This window comes from Mobula hypostoma, chromosome X2 (assembly GCF_963921235.1).
Source record: "Mobula hypostoma chromosome X2, sMobHyp1.1, whole genome shotgun sequence".
Classification (NCBI taxonomy): Eukaryota; Metazoa; Chordata; class Chondrichthyes; order Myliobatiformes; family Myliobatidae; genus Mobula; species Mobula hypostoma.
The window spans coordinates 46901259-46925934 of NC_086129.1; the positions used below are offsets into that span (position 1 = coordinate 46901259).

The 24676-nt window shown below is 42.8% G+C and overlaps 1 protein-coding gene across 13 annotated transcripts in view; it reads left to right on the forward strand.

Annotated features, from left to right (window-relative positions):
- LOC134340712 (NF-kappa-B inhibitor delta-like) overlaps window positions 1–24676 on the forward strand; it is a 261763-nt gene that overhangs the window by 42240 nt on the left and 194847 nt on the right. The window lies entirely within an intron of this gene.

A 24676-nucleotide genomic window follows, 5' to 3' on the forward strand; every position in this document is an offset into this window, starting at 1 on the left:
GTCCTTGTGCAGAACACCCTAAAGGTTAACTTGCAGGTTGAGTTGGTGGTGAGGAAGGCAAATGCCATGTTCACATTCATTTCAAGAGGTCTAGAATACAAGAGCAGGGATGTGATGCTGAGGCTTTATAAGGCACCGGTGAGGCCTCACCTTGAGTATCGTGAACAGTTTTGGGCTCCTCATCTTAGAAAAGATGTGCTGGCATTGGAAAGGGCCCAGAGGAGGTTCACAAGGATGATTCCAGGAATGAAAGGGTTATCGTAAGAGGAACGTTTGATGGCTCTGGGTCTGTACTCGCTGGAATTCATAAGGATGAGGGGGTTCTCACTGAAACCTTTCGAATGTTGAAAGGCCTAGACAGAGTAGATGTGGAAAGTATGTCTCCCATGGTGGGAGAGTCTAGGACAAGAGGGCACAGCCTCGGGATAGAGGGGCACCCTTTCAAAACAGAGATGTGGAGACATTTTTTTAGCCAAGGGGTGATGAATTTGTGGAATTTGTTACCACTTTCAGCTGTGGAGGCCAGATCGTTGGGTGTATTTAAGGCAGAAATTGATAGGTTCTTGATTGGACATGGCATCAAAGGTTACGGGGAGAAGGCCAGGAACTGGGGTTGAGGAAGGGATAGAAAAAAAGGATCAGCCATGATTGAATGGTGGAGCAGATTCGATGGGCCTCTGTCTTATGGTCTTATTACCCCTCAACCATCAGGCTTATGAACCAGTGTAGATAACTTCACTCACCTCAACACTGAGCTGATTCCACAACCTATGGGCTCGCTTCCAATGATTCTACAACTCATGTTCTCAGCAGTATCTATTTATTTTTTTATTTATTATCTTTTTTTATTTGCACAGTTTGCCTTCTTTTGCACATTACTTGTTTATCAGTTTTTGTTATGTATAATTTTTCAACGATTCTATTTCTTTGTTTTACTGTGAATTCCTGAAGAAAATTAATAGTGACATGGACGTATTTTGATAATTTATTTTGAACATTATTAATGCTGCATTCACAAAATTTATCTGAGATTCAATCAACGTTAACACCCAAATCATGCTCTTAAAATAAACCTTATTTTCTTTAACCTATCAGATTAATACTAATTTATTCACTAATTTCCCTGACACTCTTTCTTTTTATCGTATCATTCACCCATCCAAAGCCATGCAGAAGAGTCAACTACACTCCACTGCACCTGAATTCTATGGCCCACCATGCCAATTTCATCAAAGTAACACTGTTTTCATGTATGGTTGAATTGAATGAACTTGAACTTGAGATGAACAAGGTGTTTGAAGGGGAAAATTAAGGATCTTTAGAGAACCAAAGCTACATCAAATACAATTCATGAAGATTCAAACTACCAGTGAGGATCAAATCAGAAAAGTTAGGCAAATTGGTTCATTGAGGGATTAGTTCACCAGCCTGGCCTTAACCACCAGATGAAATGCATGTAGAACTATGAAGATAAACTGACATGAACAATGCCAAGCTCTGCTGCGATAGAAGGATGGTTGGACATGAGGTTAGCAACTCCATCCCATAAAAATCCAATGCTACAGAAACACCAACTAGGAGAGGAAATATCTTTGTCTAGAAGAAGTATGAAGTCATGTAGTGAAAGCAGAAACCTTGTATTGGGCCAGGACAGAGGACGCTGGCGAGTGAATGTTTGCTGCCTATGCCCCATTAGGTGTGATGGGCCTAGGAAGAAGAAAATATTTCTACTTTGCAACCAAAATTTTATTACTTTTTATTTATTCATCTTTGATCTGGGCATTACTAATTCTTCATAACAAACATTTCAGCTGATTTTCTGAACTGCAAAAGTAATAAGAAATTAACTCGGGCAACCTGTTCACAATATGGTTGGGGTCAATTCCACAACCTATGGACAAGGACTTGGGAGTCCTTGTGCAGAACACCCTAAAGGTTAACTTGCAGGTTGAGTTGGTGGTGAGGAAGGCAAATGCCATGTTCACATTCATTTCAAGAGGTCTAGAATACAAGAGCAGGGATGTGATGCTGAGGCTTTATAAGGCACCGGTGAGGCCTCACCTTGAGTATTGTGAACAGTTTTGGGCTCCTCATCTTAGAAAAGATGTGCTGGCATTGGAAAGGTCCAAGAATTCCCTCGTAACAAGTGTCTATACCAAATTTTGAACCACAGATCTATTTAGAATGTATAAATAGCCTATCTGAGATTAATAAATGGGTGATTAATCCTTATTTAATGTTTTAGAGATCTAAAATCCATTTCAATAGATACAGGTCATATTTGACCCGGAGCAACCTCAATGTACAAAAATTTATAGCACCTGTACAAAAGTATAAAACTTTTAAATATTTTCAGTTTTGTGTATTTTAGGCCACTTTAGGAAAAGTTATCAAATTTTGGCTAAAAAAAAAAAGAGCATTTAAGGTGTTTTTACTGCTGTCAAATGTCAAAACGGGTCAAATTTGACCCAAACAGTATATAAGGGTTAAAAGTTGAATGTGTGACAGTCTAGCAACACACATCAAAGTTGCTGGTGAACGCAGCAGGCCAAGCAGCATCTATAGGAAGAGGCGCAGTCGACGTTTCAGGCCGAGACCCTTCGTCAGGACTAACTGAAAGAAGAGCTAGTAAGAGATTTGAAAGTGGGAGAGGGAGGGGAGATCCTCTGGTTTTCCCCCCCTCCCCCTTTTCTTTCTCCCTAGGCCTCCTGTCCCATGACCCTCTCATATCCCTTTTGCCAATCACCTGTCCAGCTCTTGGCTCCATCCCTCCCCCCTCCTGTCTTCTCGTATCATGTTGGATCTCCCCCTCCCACTTTCAAATCTGTTACTAGCTCTTCTTTCAGTTAGTCCTGACGAATGGTCTCGGCCTGAAACGTCGACTGCGCCTCTTCCTATAGATGCTGCTTGGCCTGCTGCGTTCACCAGCAACTTTGATGTATGTTGCTTGAATTTCCAGCATCTGCAGAATTCCTATTGTTTGTGTGACAGTCTGTTGAGGTGAAATATTGCTACACAAGCTGGACACCTTTGGAACTACTTGTCTAGTCTGTCCCCATCAGCAAACTACTTCACCTATCCAGTAGCTGATAAAGGGTAATTTTTTAATTAGGTGCAATCGTGAACAATAGCCAGATCAGAAATGCTGATCAAGTCAACTAGTTCCCAAAGAGAACTCTGATAGGCCAATCAGATGGTTCACAGCTGCTCAGCGATAGAACACAAAAAAATTCATATGTACAATTAAGAAACATTAAAAAAATAGTAGAAATACTGCAGCATTACCTTAAACAGCTGTGATGTTTCTGCTGCTGGACCGTTGAGTCATCAGTCAGGTCCATCCGTCTTCAGACGTTTCATCCCCTAACCCGGAACATCCTCGGGATGGTGGGACAGCAGAAGGTGATCGGTCTTCTACCCCCGACGGTCAGACATCCGGCTACTATCGTCCCTTCGCAGCCGAAGCCAACTGGACGCGCTCTCTGCTGCTTGGGCCATGGCGTTAACAGCTCTCTTCCTGGTTCTCCCTTGTATCCCTAAAGCTGCTATCATCTTCCAGCATGACATGACGGGAAATCCTCTTGCCCCACTTCAACAGGGAAGTTCCGCGTCTGCCAGCCTTGCCATCTGCAGTCTGCCACCAGGTCTTCGTACCTCGCAAGCTTCCTCTCGTGAGCCTCTTGGCATCAGGTCTCCCATGGTACTGTTAGCTCTATCACCACGAGCTTCTCTGCACTCTCTAACAATAGTAGAACGTCTGGTTGAAGTGTGGTCTCTACTATTGGTGGGAACACCAGCTTCTTTCCAAGATCGACCTTCATCTCCCGGTCCTTTGCCATGCTCAGGATACCGTCTCAACGCTTGTTTGTTGCTGCAGCATGTTCCCCGGTCTTGATGAAGTTTGGTTGGCTGTCCCTTTTGTGGTCCTTTTTCCTCTCTGTCTCCGAAGTGTGGACGAGTGCTCTTAAAACCTGGTCGTGTCTCCATCTGTACCGTCCCTGGGAAAGGGCAACCTGCAATGAAGAAAGGATATGCTCTAAGTTGGCTGGTTTCTGGCACAGATGGCACGTTGGGTCTTCTGTTATTCCCCAGTTCTGCAGGTTTGTTGGCGTTGGTAGTACATCGTACACAGCCCTCTGTAAGAACTGGAGTTGGAAAGATGTATATTTCCATATGTCATCCCACGTCAACACTCTCTGATGTTTCCCACTTTGTCCAAGTCCCTTGACTCCCCATCTCCACTGCTCGCACATATCTAGCCTCCTCCTCTTTCTTCCATATCTCCTGCTGGACCATCTGTCCTTAGGGTTGGCCTCCTGCCACCTGGTTGTTGACTCCCATCCTAGGCCTTGTCTGCCCTTACACACTATTCCAACGACGTCTCTGTGGCGAAGTCGGGACTCTGCTTCTTCTCCCGCCTCTGCCGCCTTCCATTTGCTCCCTGTCTGCATCTTGGGTCCTGCTTCACTGACCTTGTCGCCCTTGGAGTCTGTGAGGGTCATGATGAGGCGTGCTGTCCCTGCCTTAAATTCCTCTACAACTGAGGAGAGGGGCAGCCGGAGCTCGGCTGACTTGCTGTATTGCCCTGTTCGAGAGAAGCACTGCGGTACTCCTAACCGCCTTCTCAGATACCAGTTTATCTTCTGATCCCCTCTGACGGAAGAGCCTGATGGTTGAGAGGTAATAACTGTTTAGATTCTGCACCAAAGGAATATATATTCTTATTGCTGCCTATCGTGTCCCTCATCATTTTAAACAGTTCTTTCACTTGCTATCTAATACAATCCAAGCAATGCTTTAAATCTTTAAACCCTAATATTACTCTCTGAAATTGAATAAGCCAATCGATCTAAAGGAAACTGGGACAAAACAAATGAAAAGTTCTAAATCTTATTTTCTTCCTAACTAGGCCCTTTTGTTACAATTAACTTTTCGTAGTGTTTCTTCTGTTAAAAATATTACTCAAGAGAATCAATTCAGAGAATCAGCCAGGGAACAGATACTGAACCTCTAGAGCATTGCCTAAAATACACCATGTAGCTAAAATAAAATGTTTTTGATATGTGAAGATCAAATGGCATTCTGATAAACATGTCAACACATCTTTCACCCTTCACTTCATTCTTCATAGCTTTGTAAAACAAAGCTCAAGGCAGGATCACACCAATTCGGAAAGCTAGAGGGTTGCTCTTCGGAACATTTTATTTATTCAATGGTTTCAGTTCTCTTGCTTCTGTTTTTGGGATTTTGCTGTGTGATACCATTACATTTACCATCACTGTGCATCCATTCTTTTTAAAATTAATGCTGTGGAACTTTTTAAGTGGTTGAGAAAATATGGAATTTTCATGAATAGCATTGGTAGGGTATAATTTAAGACAGAGGAGCTGGAAATGGCCATGTATCCATGGATGTGACCAGCAGTCATTTAGAATGGTACAGCACAGAAACAGGCCCTTCAGCCCACAGTGTTGTGCCAAACTAAATAAATTATTAATCAAATGAACAACTAAACAAATGGTTTCTGCTTACACAATGTCCACGTGCTTTCATTTCCCTCACATTCATGTGCCTATCGAGTTGAGTCTTGAAACTCCCTAATGTATTAAAGATTAATGATTAGCTTTACTTGACACGTGTACTGTTCATTGAAACATCAAAAATGATTAACACAGTTCAATGAGGTGCTAAGGCCAGCCTGCAAGTGTCACTATGCCTCCAGCAACAACATAGCATGCCCGCAACTAAGTAACCATAACCCTAACCCATATGTCTTTGGAATGTGGGAGGAGACAGGAGCACCCAGAGGAAACCCATGCTGTCACAGGGAGAATGTAAAACTCCTTACAGACAGCGACAGGAACTGAATCCCCATCACTCTTTGTTGGCAATGTGAAGTGTTGCGCTAATCACTATGCTACCATGCTGCTAGTTAGATCACAGCTGAAGATTCCACATTAATTCCACTTTGCTGTCCTACCCTGATATTGCATTATTCCCTTGGGGATTAAACTCAGCAATCAATATTCCTAACTGAGTAACACACACAAAAGGCTGGAGGAACTCAGCAAGTCAGGCAGCACTCATGGAAATGAACAGATATTTAACATTTCAGGCCGAAACCCTTCTTCAGATACTTTGATAACTGAGAATCTGCAACCCTTTAGGGTAGAAAGTAAAATAAGTAAGATCAAATCATCTTTCCAAATTATGTTTATACATAAGATGACATACACACCTCAGTAACCTTGTGCAATACCCTTATTATGTGGCTTTGCTTGTCCTACCTAGTGCAAACTGGACAGGTGGTATCTTCTTGACTTTGTAGACAAGTCACCAGGTGACCTTGCAGGATGATGCCAAGTGGCTCTGAAAGGCCTGGCAGTAGATTGGTGCTGACAGGGTGGGGCAGTTCCTCAGTAACTCCATTATCTTGTTGTTGGGGCTGTGATCGCCTCTAAACTGCTTTGGTACCTGAGCCATAATGAACTTCCATTGAGGTCCTCAGATGTTAAGTGACTTCTCACTCACAATCCAACAGAAGCTGAGAAGATAGCTCTCACCTTGTGGCCAGAGAGTCAAGTTCAAGTTCAAGTTTATTGTCTTTCAACCACCCACATGTATAAAGCTAAGTGAAACAATGTTCCTCAGGGTCCAAGGTGCAAAACACAGTACATATATGACATACAGCATATAAAATAATATTAACAGATAATAACGCTATTTGGCTCTCTGGTAGTCGAAGACACCTCTTCTCCTTTTCACTTCAAGCCTGTATTCTGCCACCTCCTCCACAATGACCTCAGCAATGACTTCTAGCACTACCTCCAGTGGCAGTAGACCTTTCTTCCGTGAGACATGTTTGCTTTAAGATTACAAGGTATGTAGACCTGGTGCTAACTCTTTACCACCTTGGTGCTACATTTACAGCGAACGTTGCCACAAGAAAATAGCACCCATCCATCAAGGACCCTCACCATCCAGGCCATCTCTCTTCTTGCTACTACCTTTGGACAGGAGATACAGGAGCATCAGGTCCTATACTACCAGGTTCAGGAACAGGATTATTCTACAACCATCAGTCTCTTGAAATGGCATGGATAACTTCACTCACCATAACTCTGAACCGATTCCTCCAGTTTTCATAGTTCTGATGAAGGGTTTCTGACCTGAAATTATAGTTTGATATTTCTTTGCACAGAAACTGCCCGACTTGCTGAGCGTCTTCAACATTTTCAATTTTTTTAAATTTTAGATTTCCAGCATTGGTATTTGTTTTTTAATGATTTTGGACTTTTCGTGGATAAGGGTCTCTACCATTTTGACACCTGAAGCTCGAAATACTAGATGCTCAAGAGATATCATAGCCAAGTGCCAGTGCTAGGTGAGGTGAGCTTATGACAGGAGACTTAGAACCCACACCACTAGTGTGGATAGCATCACTCACCTCAACACTGAGCTGATCATTGAGCACAACCTACAGGCTCACTTTTAAGCAATCAACAACTTATGTTCTCTGTATTATTTATAATTTATTGTATTTTTATTTACATGATCTGTCTTCTTTTCCAAATTGGTTCTTTGTTTGTCTTTATGTATAGTTTTCATAAATTCTATTTATTTCATTATTTCTCCTGTAAATGCCTTCAGAAAAATAAACCTAAATGTAGTAAATGGTAACGTATATGTACTTTGATAATAAATTTACTTTGACTCCCATGATGCTGTGTCAAGGCAAGTACCAGTATGGTTTGTGCCTGACAGTTCACTGAACATAAAAAGCACAAGAAATAGGTCCAAGAGGATGCCAATTTGCCCCTCAAGCCTGCTATGCCATTCAGTGATGACCTTCTGCCCCAAGGACATTTCTCCATATCACTCTGTTCCTGAACACCCTAAAATTTATCAATATTGACCACAACAAATGACACTCCCACACCCCCCGCCCCCCCATCTTCCAAAAGGACCACAACCTTGTTATAGGGTTTGGAGCCTCAATGACCCGGAGAGCTATGCTGGCTGGAGTCAGGGCTTTATGCTTTGTCTCTTGGTAGGGTCACCAACCCATGCCAACAAGCCAAAGGGTAGAGGTGAGACTAAGAGTGGCCCACCAGTTCTCTAGGTTCAGAGGTTTGGCTCAGGGCTTACAACCCTGACTGGTAAAACAAAACTGTTAGAGAAACAGCAATGAAGAATCCTACATCTGAGTATGATGCCATTCCTGAGTCTCCTCTGGGAGTTGCATGACAGACAGTAGTGAAAACCGAGCTACTGGCACGGTGAGGGAAGTCCGGAACATCACCAGAGATGGAGGACTTTCATTGCTGCCTTCAACACCAGTGGCATAATGGGCAGAAGAGTGCCAGTAGCCACTCAGGGTAAAAGGTCTCCAAAATTGCAAAATTTCTCAACCTGTCTTAAAAGGCATCCTTTATTCTCAGATCATGGCCTCCGGTCAGTGGTGCTTTCTCTGGAGTCCGAGGAGTGACCTGATAGAAATATTTAAAATTCTGAGAAGTACAAATAGGATAGATAGTCAATGTGGAAATGTCAAATGCAAGAGGACACAGAGCTAAAGTGAGTTTGGAAATGTTTAAAGGAGATTTATCAGGCTACGTTTGTGAGTTGCCATGGGAAGCAAGGGACCTGAAAAAATAGTAATGATTAAGAGGCATTTAGCAAGCACATGAATGTAAAGACACGGATCATGTGCAGACAGATGGGAATAGTTTAAAATAGCATTGGTATTGGTTTTTCATATATATCACAATACAGTGAAAAGCTTGTCTTCAATACTGTTTATTCAGATCATGTCATTATACAGTGCATTGACTTCAAATAAGATAAAGCAATAACAATGGAGAATAGTGTGGAAAAGCTCCCCAAAAAGTGCAGTGCTAGTAAGATGAAGTGCAAGATGATAATGAGATAGATTGTGAGGCCAGGAGTCCATCTTATTATACAAGAGATTTATTCAAGACTCTGAGGCTGAGTTTCAGCCTGGTGGTACGTGCTTTCAGGCACTTGTATTTTCTGCTGGATGTGTAAGGGGAGAAGAGAGAATGTCTGAAGTGGTGGGGTCTTTGACTATGCCTGAGACAGTGAGAAGTACAGACAGAGTCCAAAGAGGAGAGGCTGGTTTCCATGATGTGCTGAGCCGTGTACACAACTCTCTGCAGTTCCTTGAGGTCATGTGCAGACCAGTTGCCACACCAAGCCGTAATGCTTTCAAATAGAATGCTTTCTGTGATGCATCGATAAAAATTGGTAAGAGTCGACGGGGATGTGCTGAGTTCCTTTGGACTCCTGGCGATGGCGTCAGGAGAGACTATTGGTGATGTTCACTCTTAGGAACTTGAAACTTTCAGCCCTGTCAACCTCAACACAGTTGATGTAGACAGAAGCTTGTGCATCACCTCCCTTTCTGAAGTCAATGACCAGCTCTTTAATTTTCTTTACATTGAGAAAAGGCCTGTTCATCTGCTATGTTCTACGCAAGTCCTTTACAAATGTAATTATTTTCAATGAGATCTCTCATTTTTCTCAAATTTGGGAAGTACAGTCAGCACATTCAGTCTGTGCTCATGTGGCAGACCCACTGTCATTGGTAGGGAGACAAAACCTGTAAATGAAAACAAACAAGTTGCATGGTGGCATTCCTGATCCCAAGGTGAATCTTCCAATATTGTTCAGCTCAGCCTCCAGGTTCCAGACACCATTGCCAGGGGAAGCAGCTTTTCACCATTTACCCAAGGAATTTTAAGCACTTTAGGGAGATCACATCACAAATCTTTAAATTCCATGAAATAGGAGCCTATTCTACTTAATCTCACTTTACTTTTAAAGTTCTTTTAAAAATGATTAGCTTTATTTGAAACATGGATGTTAAAATATACAGTGAAAGGTGTTGGTTTGCATCAAATGAAATCAGTTTGGATTGCGCTGGAAAGCCCTCGTGTTACCATGGTTCTGATGCCAACATTACAAGCCTACAACTCACTAGCCATAACCATACATCTTTGGAATGTGGGAGGAAACCCATATAGTCACAGGGGAATGATGGAACAAACTCCTGACAGAGAGCAGTGGGAATCTAAACCCTGATCCAGCAGCTGGAACAACGTAAAGCATTGTGCTAACTGCTATGTTAGTGTCACCTCCAGGAATGTCCCAGAAATCAGCTTCGTGAACCTTTGATACATCCTGAATAAGCAAGGCACACTTTTCACTGGGTGAAGAGATAATAACTGCACTCCAGATGTCTCTCACCAAGTCCGTATAATTGCTGTGATCCTACCTTGGTCACACACTGCAATTCTCTTGCAATAATGGATGATTCAATTGCTCACTGCAATATGTGTTTACTTTCTTCATGTATTAAGAATTCCAAAGAACCAAGTCTAATTAAGTTAAGATTTTTCAAAATTAATTCCACCTTTCCATTCTTTCTGACAATAACACATCTATGTGTGTCAATCTCTGTCCTCTATGTTGAACTACAGAACTTGTCACACCTATATTGAGTCAAATCTAGTCATTGTACTGAAGATAATTTCACTGTTTGCAAATGATAACATTGCAACATAACTGACATTTGTCAATGACAAGGGACTGCAAAAGCTTTGAAGGCTTCACTTTATTTGGCTTTCTACCAACTATATGCCTCTCCCAACTTTAAAGATATTTAAAATGGTAAACATTCAATCAAAGCAATTTCTGAATAAGTTACTGTGTATGGTACAAGATCATGAGAGGAAACTACAGCTATATTAGTATAAACAGTACCTTATTACACATATCTTGTATCTAACAAAGTGGCCATTGAGTGTGTGTTTCAGTCTTTTTGCTGTGTAGCCCATCCACTTCAAGGTTCAACATGTTGTTCATTCAGAGATGCTCTTCTGCACACCACTGTTGTGGTTATTCGAGCTACTGTTTGCAATTGGCTGCAGCTTGTTCAAAATGCAGCAAGAATCATAACCAAAAATGAAAATCTGAGTGCATTTCACTGGTTTTAGCATCATTACACTGGATTGGCATCATTAATGCATTGTTGTAATGTAATTCTTGTTTGTAATTTTTCTCTGTTTTCCAGCATTTTTGCCAAAAGTCTCCTTTGTCACACTTGAGATACTCTTCTGCACACCACTGTTGTAATGTGTGGTTATTTGAGTTACTGTCACCTTCCTGTCAGCTTGAACCAGTCTGGCCATTCTCCTCTGACCTCTCTCATTAACAGGGTGTTTTCACCCACAGAACTGCTGCTCACCAGATGTTTTTGTTTATTGCGGCATTCTCTACAGACTGTTGTGCATGAAAATCCCAGGAGATCTGCAGTTTCTGAGATACTCAAACCACCCCATCTGGCACCAACAATCATTCCATGGTCAAAGTCAGAGATCAGATTTCTTCTGCATTCTGATGTTTGCTCTGAACAACAAATGAACCTCTTGACTATGTATGCATGCTTTTATGCATCAAATTGCTTCCACATGATTGGCTGATTAGATATTTGCATTAAGGAGCAGGTGCTGGTGTACCTAATAAAGTGGCCACAGTGCATGAAACTCAGGTTACTATATTTCAACACTCATTGTCGGTGATGGAGAAGTTTAATTATGAGGAGAGATTGCCTCAGCCTGGGCCTCTCCTCCAAAGTTCAAAGTAAAATTTATTATCATAGTGCATACATGTCACCACAGACAACCCCAAGATTCTTTTTCTGTGAGCACACTTAGCAAACCTAATGAACAGTAACTGAACAGGATCAATGGCCAACAAATTATGCATTAATAAATAAATAAATAATGAACATGAAATAACAAGATAAAGAATACTTAAAGTGAGACCATCAGTTATGGGAACACCAGAAATAGGATGAGTGTATCTATCTCCCTTTGTTGAAGAGCCTGATTGTTGTGGGGTAGTAACTGTTCTTGAACCTGGTGATGTGAGTCCTGAGGCACCTGTACCTTCTACCTGATTTATCAGTGAGAAAAGAGCATGGACTGGGTGGTGAGGATCTTTGATGATGGATGCTGCTTTTCTACGAGACTATTTCAAGTAGATGTGCTCAATGGTTGGAAGGGTTTTACCGATGATGTACAAGGCCAAATCCACTACCTTTTGTAGGATTTTCTGCTCAAAGGCATTGGTGTTTCCATACCAGGCTGTAAGGCAGCCAGTCAGCACACTTTCCACCTCACATCTATAGAAGTTTGCCAAGGTTTTTGATGACATGCCAAATCTCCGCAGACTCCTGAGGAAGTGGAGATACTATCATGCTTTCTTCACAGTAATATTTATATAATGGGTCCAGGACAGGTCCTCTGAGATAGTGACACCCAGGAATTTAAAGTTACTGACCCTCTCCACCTCTGATCCTCTGATTACTGGCTCATGAACCTCTGGTTTCCCTCTCCTGAAGTCTACAATCAGTTCCTTGGTTTTGTTGACATTAAGTGAGAGGTTGTTATTACACCACCCAACCAAGTTTGCAATCTCCGTCCTGTATGCTGATTCATCACCCCCTTTGATACGGCCCACAACAGTGGTGTTGTCAGCAAACTTATAGATGGTGCTGGAGCTGTACTTAGCCACAGAGTCATAGGCATAAAGCGAGTGGATCAGGGGGGCTCAGTACACATCCCTGCAGTGCACCTGTTCTGATGGAGATTGTGGAGGAGATGTCTTTGCCAATCTGAATTGACTGGGGTCTACAAGTGAGGAAATCCAGGATCCAATTGCACAAATGGGTATTGAGATCCAGGTCTTGGAGTTTACTGATTAGCTTTGAGGGGACGATGGTGCTGAAGTGCTGCGCTGTAATCGATAAAGGGCATCCTGATATATGCATCTTTGCTGTCCAGATGTTCCAGGGTTGTATGAAGAGCCAATGAGATAGCATCTGTTGTAGACCTGTTGCTTCGGTAGGCAAATTGGAGCAGATCCAAATCACCATTCAGACAGGAGCTAATGCACTTCAATACCAGCCTTTCAAAACAGTTTATCACTGTGGATGTAAGTGCCACTGGGTGATAGTCATTGAGACTGGTTACTACACTCCTCTTGGGCACCAGTACGATTGAAGCCTGCTTGAAGCAGGTGGGTGCCACATCTGCCAGAGTGAGAGGCTGAAGGTATCCATGAACACACCAGTCAGTTGAAAACAACAGTATCAGACAAGAGTTAAATATTGCTGCATTAATAAAACAAAAATACTCAATGGGTCAAGCAACATCCATGGAAAGAGTTAACTTCAAGAAAGAGGGGAGATCTCATTGAAACCTATCAAATATTGAAAGGCCTGGATAGAGTGGATGCAGAGGGGATGTTTCCTATAGTGGGGGACTCTAGGACCAGAGGGCACAGCCTCAGATATTATTTAGTGATAGATTGCAGAGTAGGTCCTTCCAGCCCATCGAGCTGTCCAACCCAGCAGCACCTGACAACCCTGATTTACCCTATCCTAATCACGAGACAATTTACAATGACTGATTAACCTATCCAGTACATCTTGAGACTATGAGAGGAAACTGGAGCACTGAAGAAAACCCTTACATTTCATGTGGAGAATGCACAGACTCCTTACACATGGTGCCAGAACTGAACTCCAAACTCCAATGCCTTAGCCGCAATAGTGTCCATCTAGAACAGAGATGAGGAGCAACTTTAGCCAGGTGGTGGTGAATTCATTGTCACAGACAGCTGTGGTGCCAAAGTCTTTGAGTGCCTTTAAGGCAGAGTTTTATAGATTATTGATTAGTCAGGGCATTGAAGGTTACAGGGAGAAGGCAGGAGATTGGGGTTGAGGGGGGATATGGATCAGCCATAATGAAATAGCAGAGCAGACTCAATGGGCCAAATGGCCTAATTCTGCTCCTATGGTAGACAAATCAATCTATTCATTTATCACATGTGCATCAAAACAGGCAGTGAAATGTATTATTCATATTAAAAACCAACTTAACACAAGAACATACTGGGGGCAACCTACAATGCAAGAACAACAAAAAGACACCCCCCACCCCCCAGTGGACTCAGACCTCTAACTTCCCCAATGGCCTTAGAGACTCAGGGCTTCAGTCATTAGGCCTTGAGTTCCCAAGTCACCAATTTTGGTCCTCTACCTTTGATATCAATACCAGACATGACCCCAACATCATCCATGTAGGTCCTTCCATGAACTGGCTCCTCATCACTTGTCATCTCCCACTGAAAAAATATATTACTTCAAATCTAGCCTACTTCAAACCACCAAGTTATAAGCCTACCATCCAAAATTGTGCATAGGTGGACAAGTAGTAGTGGCAAGGCAGTCTGATAGTCATAAAGGCATTAAGAGACTGCATATTTATTTAATTTTTGCTATTTAGAGATACAGCAGTTATGGAACTGGCCAAACAAGCCTGCATTAACCAATTATTATTGGGGGCATTGGGAACAAATCCAAATGCAAGACAGACACTGAAATACTAGGAACAGACAAAACCAAATGAGGTGACAGGACATAGACTAGGAGTAGGGACAGGAACAGAGACTAGGGAAGCAGGACCAGGACAAGGGACTAGGAACAAGGAGCCTGGGCATGAACTCCAAGCCAGAGACTGGACAAGGACCCAGAACCTGGGTCTAGACTCAGGCTTGGACCCCAGAATAGGGAAAGACATGGCAAGGCTTGGGCTCCTGGAGGCTCAGGCTCATACTCATAGAGGCTCAACAAGGACATAACAGGGCAAGGGTATTTCAAAGCAACTCCTGGGCAGGACACAGGACTAACCCCACAGAGGAAAGGGACAGAGTAATCAGCCTGGCTTACCCAACAGAGGCAAGGAACAGGAAGGGAGCTAGGTCCAGGGTGGCTCCAAGACTCAAGGCAACCAGTAACCTCAGCAGGCTGCAGAACAGCCAAATCCATATCCCAACAACTGCACTAGGCTTCCACCAGTAGATACTCCAAAAGGAAACTGACAAAACAACCCAGCAATCCCACTCCCTCCCAGGGCCACTTATATTCCCAGCCCCAAGATGAGCATCAGGTGCTTATGGTAAAGTTCAACCAAAACCAGGGTTAGCCGGAAGACCTGGAGTCCGGAGTCTGCGGACCGGACTGTGAACCGGAATACAGATTCCAGACCGGACCACGACAATTATGGTAGTAGGTAGCCGTTGATCCCAAGAGATCATGGGTTTGCGCCTCTGGTGGACTGTGTCCTCTCCCAGTGCAAGCTTGGGCAGGAAGATTTGAAGAACCGGCTGTTGCCCATGCAGCGGGACCCCCCTCTCCACGTCACTCACTGATGTAGTCCAAGGGAAGGGCAAGCACCAATACAGCTTGGCACCAGTGTCGTCGCAGAGGTTGCCAGAGTGAAGTTGTAAACAACATCAAACTGCCTTAGGGACCCTGGCTCCGGATTTCTTCCTTGGGATTTACGCCCAAAGCCTTTCTCATGGGTGGGTAAGGCTGCAAGGTAGTGGAGGTTTAAAATCAGAGTTTTCCGTCTTTTAGGCGGGCTGCCGCCCAAGGCTGACGATCTCCACCTGCCTGGAGCAACTGGTTTTAAGGCGCCAGTGATCCGCATTTGCCCCTTCTCTTGTCAGTAGAAACTGTTCTGCCCGGCCTAGTAGCTAAGCCACACGTGAAGGCCAGGAGTTGGTCTTGGTTGTCAGAGGCTGTAAGAGATGCACACCGAGCTTAACCCCACTACCACCCTGGCTATGACAACCTTAGGAACCAATCAATTATACCATGTGACTAATAAACCTGGTAACCTGTATTACTTTGAATGTGGGAGGAAATGGAGGAAATGCACATGGTGATGTGAGAACGTACAATCTCCTTACAGACAGTGGTAGAATTATTTAGCATGTATGTAAATAATATTTATCTGTATAAAACACCCTTCCAAAAGTAAACGACTAAATTCCTGCTCACTAATTCTCCCCACTGGCATTATTACCAACTGCCATACTTTCAGCAGTGATTGCCTTAAGCTCCAGAGTTATCTACATCCCTGTCTCCCTCTCTCCTCATTTGTAAGCTTCATACAACCTTCCCCTTTGATGATATCTTATTTCATTAATTTCCATTTCGAGATACAACATGGCAACAGGCCTTTCAGACCCAGTGAGCCTGCACTGACCAATTACCCCCATGTGACCAATTAACCTACTGACCCGTATGTCTTTGGAATGTGGGAAGAAACTGGAGCACCTGGAGGAAACTGATGTGGTCACAGGGAGAATGTACAAACTCCTTACAGACAGCAGTGGGAATTGAACCTGGGTTAACGTCACTGCAATGACTATTGGTCATCTGTCTGAATAATTCCTCACTGTGGCTTTGTGTGAAATGTTGAACATAAATGAGAACATAAGACACAATATAAATTTATTATAACATCTACAACATAAAATACACACAAATCTTACTGAGCGGAAGCTTGGTTGAGGTGAGCTCATTTGACCCTGTACAACTATCCAGCTAAGGTCAGGTGGGCATGAGGGACACCTAGATTGTTCATCCAGGCAACAAGCTAAATCTAGCTCAAAGCTAGAGCACTAAAGCTTAAGTATATTGCAGTACAGGATTCATTCATAAACACAAGAAATTCTGCAGATGCTGGAAATCCAGAGTAATGCACACTAGATGCTGAAGGATCTCAACAGGTCAGGCAGCATCTATGGTGAGGTATAAACAGTCAACTTTTCGGGCCGAGACCCTTCATCTGGATTCAAAGTACGTTTCTGGTAGCACTATATTGCTAATGTGACATTTAGCAAAAAGATTTAATTATGAAATATTTTAGATATTCTTTGTTCTTCTGTGAGGTAGGGTGTGAGGTGGGGGGGCGGGGTGTTGAAGAATTGCCAACATCTCGGGTTGAAACCGGTTCTCAACCCGAAACATTGACAGAGCCTTTCTGCTGAATTCTTCCAGCAGATTGTTTGTTGCTCCAGATTTCAGTTTTGGCTGACTCTTGTGTCTCCACTGTGTTCTCCTGTCTACCTATATTTGCCATTTTTGAGGTTATTTTGCTCTGAAATGTTCTCACTTTCTTTCAGTGTTTCCGTGTGAAATGCATTCAGCATTTGCAATATTTGAGGTCAGTGTTTGAGATACTTGCCTGGCAACCTACAGACAGTTTTGGAACCATACAAAACAGTTGGGTGAACTTTGTCAAGTGTCAACACTGTGAGATGTTACATGATAGCTCGAAGCAACTAGTCCAGCTTTTGATGTGATTAGAAGCATCAAACAGGGTCACGTAACCACTTGGCAGCTTGTGTTCAGTTTTGCCATTAGACATATGTTTAAACTCAAACAAGATGAATCCTTCATTGTGTAGGGTGGGTTCAAAGTGCTATTTTGCCTGTGAGGCTGGAAAATTGTGGAGCTGTATTGGACCCTGTGACTACTTTATCGGTCAGTAACACATCTTACCTGTGCCCATTGGAAACTATGCCCCACTTGTGCCTTGATGCAATATTTTCTGATTTGTCATTATGTTTCAAGCATTGAAAAACTTGTTGATTATTGGGAAAAATTAGATACACTCAGTGGCCACTTTATTAGGTACAGCTGCTTGTTAATGCAAATATCTAATCAACCAATTATGTGGCAGCAATTTGATGCATAAAAGCATGCAGTCGTGGTCAAGAGGTTCAGTTGTTTTTCAGACCAAACGTCAGAATGGAGAAGAAATGTGATCTAAGTGATTTTGACCATGGAATGATTGTTGGTGTCAGATGGAGTGGTTTGAGTATCTCAGAAACTGCTGATCTCCTGGGATTTTCACACACAACAGTCTCTAGAGTTTACAGAGAACGGTGTGAAAAACAAAAAACATCCAGTGAGCAGCAGTTCTGTGGGTGAAAACACCTTGTTAATGAGAGAGGTCAGAGGAGAATGGTCAGATTGGTTCAAGCTGACAGGAAGGTGACAGTAACTCAAATAACCACACGTTACAACAGTGGTGTGTAGAAGAGCATCTCTGAATGTACAACATGTCAAACCTTGAAGTGGATGGGTACAGCAGCAGAAGATGACAAACATACACTGAGTCAGAACCAGGTTTATTATCATCGGCAAGTGACGGGAAATTTGTTAACTTAGCAGCAAATTTCGTGGCTACTTCATTAGATACAGGGGATACCTAGTAAAGTGGCCACTGAGTGTACATCACAAGTTAGAGAAGGGAGAGCTGTATTAGGATTTCATACTTCATTCAACTTGAAAGGAGGTCATTCTGCTCATCACGTCTGTACCAGCAACATATCCATCTCATTGCCCCTCTTATTTCCTTTGACCTGTTCTCTCCCACGGTCTCAATGAATTACTAACTCTTCTGCTATCCATCCACACTAGGGGCATTTTACAGCAAGCATTCAAACTCATTGTGGGGATGCTGAGGAGAGCGTAGATAGTCTATTTTGCTCTCCTTGAGACAGAAGGCACTGGGGGAGATCTAATTGAGGGATACAAAATAATGAAGGGCATAGGTAAGCTGGACAGCAGGAAACCTTTCACCACAGCAGAGGACATTGGGTTAGGGTAAGATGTAAGAGGTTTACAGGGCACCTGTGGAAGCATGTTGTAACCCAGAAGTTGGTTGCAGTCTGGAATGACTGCCTGAAACGATGGTGGAAGCCGGTACTCTCATAACATTTAAGAATCTGTGCTCAGTTTTGGTTGCCTCACTATAGGAAGGATGTGGAAACTATAGAAAGGGTGCAGAACAGATTTACAAGGATGTTGCCTGGATTGGGGAGCATGCCTTATGAGAATAGGGTGAGTGAACTCGGCCTTTTCTCCTTGGAGCGACAGAGGATGAGAGGTGACCTGATAGAGGTGTATCAGTTGATGAGAGGCATTGATCGTGTGGCTAGTCAGAGGCTTTCCCCCAGGGCTGAAATGGCTGCCACAAGAGGGCACAGGTTTAAGGTGCTGGGGAGTAGGTACAGAGGAGATGTCAGGGGTAAGTTTTTTATGCAGAGAGTGGTGAGTGCGTGGAATGGGCTGCCAGCAACAGTGGTGGAGGTGGATACGATAGGGTCTTTTAAGAGACTTTTGGATAGGTACATGGAGCTTAGAAAAATAGAGGGCTATGGATAACCCTAGTAATTTCTAAGGTAGGGACACGTTTGGCACAGTTTTGTGAGCCAAAGGGCCTGTATTGTGCTGTAGGTTGTCTATGTTTCTAAGCACTGGGATGAGCACTTGAAACACCAAGACATAGAAAGCCACAGTCAGAGTGCTGAAAAATGGGATTAGTATAGATAGATACTTGGGTCTGATGAGCCAAATAATCTGTTCTTTAAGACTCTGGTTCTATGACTCTATAAGTTGCCATGTAAAAGACGGCTACAATGTTTTCTATATTGCAACAGTAACTAAATTATTAAGTAGCTCGGACTTGGTGTTACCCAACAATTTCCCAAGCTACTCCCATTATAATGACGCACCTTTAAACAATGCCTGGCAACTTCTACTGATGATAATGTGGATGCATAATATTTGCTACCTGTTCCTACCATTATCTGAAAGTCTAGACTTAGGAAAAATAGTGGCCATTATCTGAGAGGCTATTAGCAAACTTGTTGGAATTTTAATGACATTTATGTGATGTTCATAGTTATTATGTTATTAAATTACAAGGTTTATTGAACTTTGCTCCAGAACGAGAGGCTTTGATCCTTCTACCATGATCTCAGTACAGCAAAGCATTAGACTTCTTTACCTTTTTAGGGATTTATTTGCATTCTGGTGCAGAAACAATAAGATTTGAGGTGGAGAGTATATTCACAGAAGAAGAAATGCATGACTGTATTTTAGACTTAATCAGAGGCAGGTTTGCACATATTTTAAAACAAGAATGTGTTGCCTTGAGTTTCACTTCAATTCTAGCTGAACTGTGTCGTACATCTCTTCATATTATTCCCGGGGGGGGGCCCCCCACATGTTGACAAATTGAAATAAACTCATGTTTTTGATGCATTCAAAGCCTATAATGTGTTCTTGATATGAGCAATGCATTTGTGAGAAAAAAAAATCACCCTGAAAGCCATGTGAACAAGTGGCAAACATACAGTACATTGGCAGTGATCAGAGCATGTTATCAATGTGCCACACTCATTTGATATCAGCACTGACACAACTAATCTGAACACCATTTGACCGTCTCTTAACCTCACACTGAACACACATCCATCAACAGGAAATATACACCACTAGCATTATCAAAAGGGATCATAAACTAGCTACAAGATAATTGCTATTTTTTAACTAGCTGTTGAGTTGATTGTGTACATGTTTGGCGCTTGCTATAGTTGAAGAGCAACATTGTAATGCATGGTAAGTGAGAGCTTATTTTCAAGCTTCCTCTTAGGTAGGAGTGTATTGGTAAAGGTCTGCCTGGAATACAGTGTAACATGGAGAACAGGACAGACACCAAGGAGCAGGAACAAGAAGAGGTTCTCCAAAAGGTTTCATCCTTTGTGGTTGTAGAGCATTGTGGACATGCTATGTTGGTGGTGGAATATATGGTGACACTTGAAGGCTGCCACCAGCACATCCTTAGGCTGTGTTGGTTGTTAACGCAAACAACGCATTTCACTGTATGTTTCAATTCACAAGTGATAAATCAATTAATTTGAATCAGAATCAGAATCCACAAGGGGTGATTGGAGTGGAATTGCCAACAATCTCAGCAAGCAGTAGAGTGCAAAAGAACAGCACTATGATGGACATATTGATGAAATCTGCCACTTGTTGTTTCCACAATTGCATTGCCAACAACTGTCAAGGTGGCAAAAGCAATGAATATTCCTGTTTTCCTCTCCATTTGTCTGGATTTAGAAGTACAAGAGGTGATCTTACTGAGAAGTACAAGATCCTAGAGGGCATGGCAGGGTAGATGTTGAAATTCTTCCACTAGAGGGAGCATCTCAAATGAGGGGACATAATTTCAAGACTAGGGTAAGGTCATTTAAAACTGGGTGTGGAAGATTGTCTCATAGAAAGTGGAATTCTCTACCCCAGAGGGTTGTGTAGGTTAGCTCATTGGGGATATTTAAGCAGAATATAGATAAATGTTTGAAAGCTCTAAGGGTTAAGGGTTCCGGTGTACTGACACTCTGGAGCTGAGGCCTTGGGTAGATCAGCTATGAATGGTGGGCAGGACTGAGGAGCTGCGTGACCACCCCTGCCCTTACTGAATTACATATCCCACCAAGCTGAAGCGGCAGATATCTCCGATATCTCACAAGAGGTATGCTGGGGGAGCTATAGCTGGGTGCAGGTAGATAGGATGAGGCAGAAAACCAAGCTGGCATGCACTAGATGGACCAACAAGCCTTTCAGCTCTAGTGCTGTATGACTCTATAATTCTAATTACTTTCAGATTTCCAAATGCTCTGTGTATACACATCAGAGTTCTTCTACAATCTATTCTTTCAAAATTCTTAACTGAACCTTGGCAGAACTCATGCCACTGATAAACTGTGCATCTGCGTCACCCATTTTGTTATCATGAATGTTAGCCCATGCAGTCAGTATGCCAGCTGGTGGCTGTGAGTATGGAGTTAGTGTATCTTCATCGTCAGCTCCTCTGAGGATTCCGTTAGACCAGAAGGTATAGGAGCAGAATTGGGTCATTTGGCCTATCGAGTCTGAGCATAGAACATAGGAACATAGAAATCTACAGCATATTACAGGCCCTTCGGCCCACAATGTTGTGCCGACCATGTAACCTACTCCAGAAACTGCCTAGAATTTTCCTTGCGCATACCTCTCTATTTTCCTAAGCTCCATGTACCTATATAAGAGGCTCTTAAAAGACCCTATTGTATCCACTTCCATCACCGCCGCTGGTAATGCATTCCACGCACCCACCATTCTCTGTGTGAAAAACTTACCCCTGACATACTCTCTGTACCTATTCTCAAGCACCTTAAAACTGTGCCCCCTTGTGTTAGCCATTTCAGCCCTGTGAAAAAGCCTCTGGCTATCCACACGATCAATACTCCTCATCATCTTACATACCTCTATCAGGTCACCTCTCATTCTCCGTCGCTCCAAGGAGAAAAGGCCAAGTTCACTCAACTTATTTTCATAAGGTACACCCTCCAATCCAGGCAATTCCTTGTAAACCTCCTCTGCACTCTCTCTATAGTATCCACATCCTTCCTATAATGAGGTGACCAGAAATGAGCACAGTATTCCAAGTGGGGTCTGACCAAGGTCTTATATAGCTGTAACATTACCTCACGGCTCTTGAACTCAATCCCACGGTTGATGACTTCCAACACACCGTATGCTTTCTTAACAACACTGTCAACCTGCGCAGCAGCTTTGAGTGTCCTATGGACATGGACTCCAAGATCTCTCAGATCCTCTACACTGCCAAGAGTCTTACTATTAATATTATATTCTGTCTTCAAATTTGAACTACTAAAATGAACCACTTCACACTTATCTGGGTTGAAGTCTATCTGCCACTCCTCAGCCCAGTTCTGCATCCTATCAATGTCCTGCTGTTACCTCTACCAACTCTCCAGACTATCCACAACACCCCCAACCTTTGTGTCATCAGCAAACTTACTAACCCAACCTTCTACTTCTTCATCCAGGTCATTTATAAAATTCACAAAGTGGAGGGGTCCCAGAACAGATCCCTGTGGAACACCACTGGTCACTGACCTCCATGCAGGATACAAACTATCTACAACCACCCTTTGCCTTCTGTGGGCAAGCCATTTCTGGATCCAGCATTTCAAATTGGTTGATCCAATTTTCCTCTCAGCCTCAATCCCCTGCCTTCTCCCTGTATCCCTTCATGCCCTGACCAGTCAAGAGTCAATCACCCTCTGCTTTAAATATACATACAGACTTGGCTTCCACAGCTGCTTGTGGCAAAGAATTCCACTAATTTACCACTCTCTGGCTAAAGAAATTCCTCCTCATTTCCATTTTACAAGGATGTCCCTCTATTCTGATGCTGTGCCCTCTGGTCTTAGACTCTCCCACTACAGGAAACATCCTCTCCACATCCACTCTATCAAGGCCTTTCACCATTCGATAGGTTTCAATGAGGTCACCTCCCATTCTTCTGAATTCCAGTGAATACAGGCCCAGAGCCATCAAATGCTCTTCATATGACAAGGCGTTCAATCCTGGAATCATTTTCATGAACCTCCTTTGAACCCTCTCCAGATTCAGCACATCCTTTCTAAGATAAGGGGCCCAAACCTGCTCACAATACTCTAAGTGACACCTCACCAGTGCTTTATAAAGCCTCAACATTTCATCCTTGCTTTTGTATTCTAGTCCTCTTGAAATTAATGCTAACATTGCACTTGCCCTCCTAACCACAGTCTCAAACTAATTAACCTTTAGGGAATCCTGCACAAGGACTCCCAAGTCCCTTTGCATCTCAGTTTTTTTTTTGTATTTTCTCTCCATTTAGAAAATAGTCTACCCTTTCATTTCTTCTGCCAAAGTGCATGACCATACATTTCCCGACACTATGTTCCATCTGCCATTTTTTTGCAAATTCTCCTAGTATGTCCTAATTCCTTCTGTAGCCTCTCTACTTCCTCAAAATTGCCTGCCCCTCCACCTATCATATATATCATATCATTTGCAAACTTTGCAACAAAGCCATCAATTCCATCATCTAAATTATTGACATATAATGGAAAAAGAATCGGTCCCAACACAGACCCCTATGGAACACCACTAGTCACTGGCGACCAACCAGAAAAGGCCTCCTGTATTCCCACTCTCTGCCTTCCACCAGTCAGCCTCTGTTTTATACATGCCAGAATCTTTCCTGTAATACCATGGGCTCGTAGCTTGTTTAGCAACCTCATGTGTGGCACCTTGTCAAAGGCCTTCTTAAAATCCAAGTACACAACCTCAACCGATACTCCTTTGTCTATCCTGTTTGGTATTTCTTCAAAGAACTCGAATAGATCTGTCAGGCAAGAATTTCCCTTGAGGAAACCATGCTGACTATGGTCTATTTTATCATCACCAGTTTTTATAGATGCACCTTAGTTGTGTCTTGGTATCACAACTGTTCTGCCTGAGACAGCAAGAAACTACAGAGAGCTGTGGACACAGCTCAGCACATCACAGAAACCAACCTCCCCTCCATGGACTCTGTCTATACTTCTCAATGCGTTGGTAAAACAGCCAGTATAATCAAAGACCCACCCACCCCTGACATTTTCTCTTTTCCCCACTCCCATAACGCAGAAGATTGAAAAAGTCTGAAAGCACAGGAGGCTCAGAATAGCTTTGATTCTGCTGTTATCAGACCAGTGAATGGGTCCCTAGTACAATTAGATGTTATAGCCTTTCACCGTATTGTCTAGCTGCACTGTATTTTTTCTGCAGCTGTTACACTTTATTCTGCACTGTGATTTTGTTTTCCTTGTACGACCTCAATGAATGCCATGCAAAATGAAGCTATCATTATAATTTGGTACACATGCCAAGAATGAACCAATTCAGAATGGTAGATTGACTGAAGGTAAAACTGGGGGCAGTTGATGTGAATGAGGGAAAACTAAAAAACAAATGTGTGAATGGGTGTTGATAGTTGGCACAGACTCAGTCGGTCTAAAGACCTGTTTCCATGGGAAGAGACTGTGGAGAGAAGTTAGGAAGAAT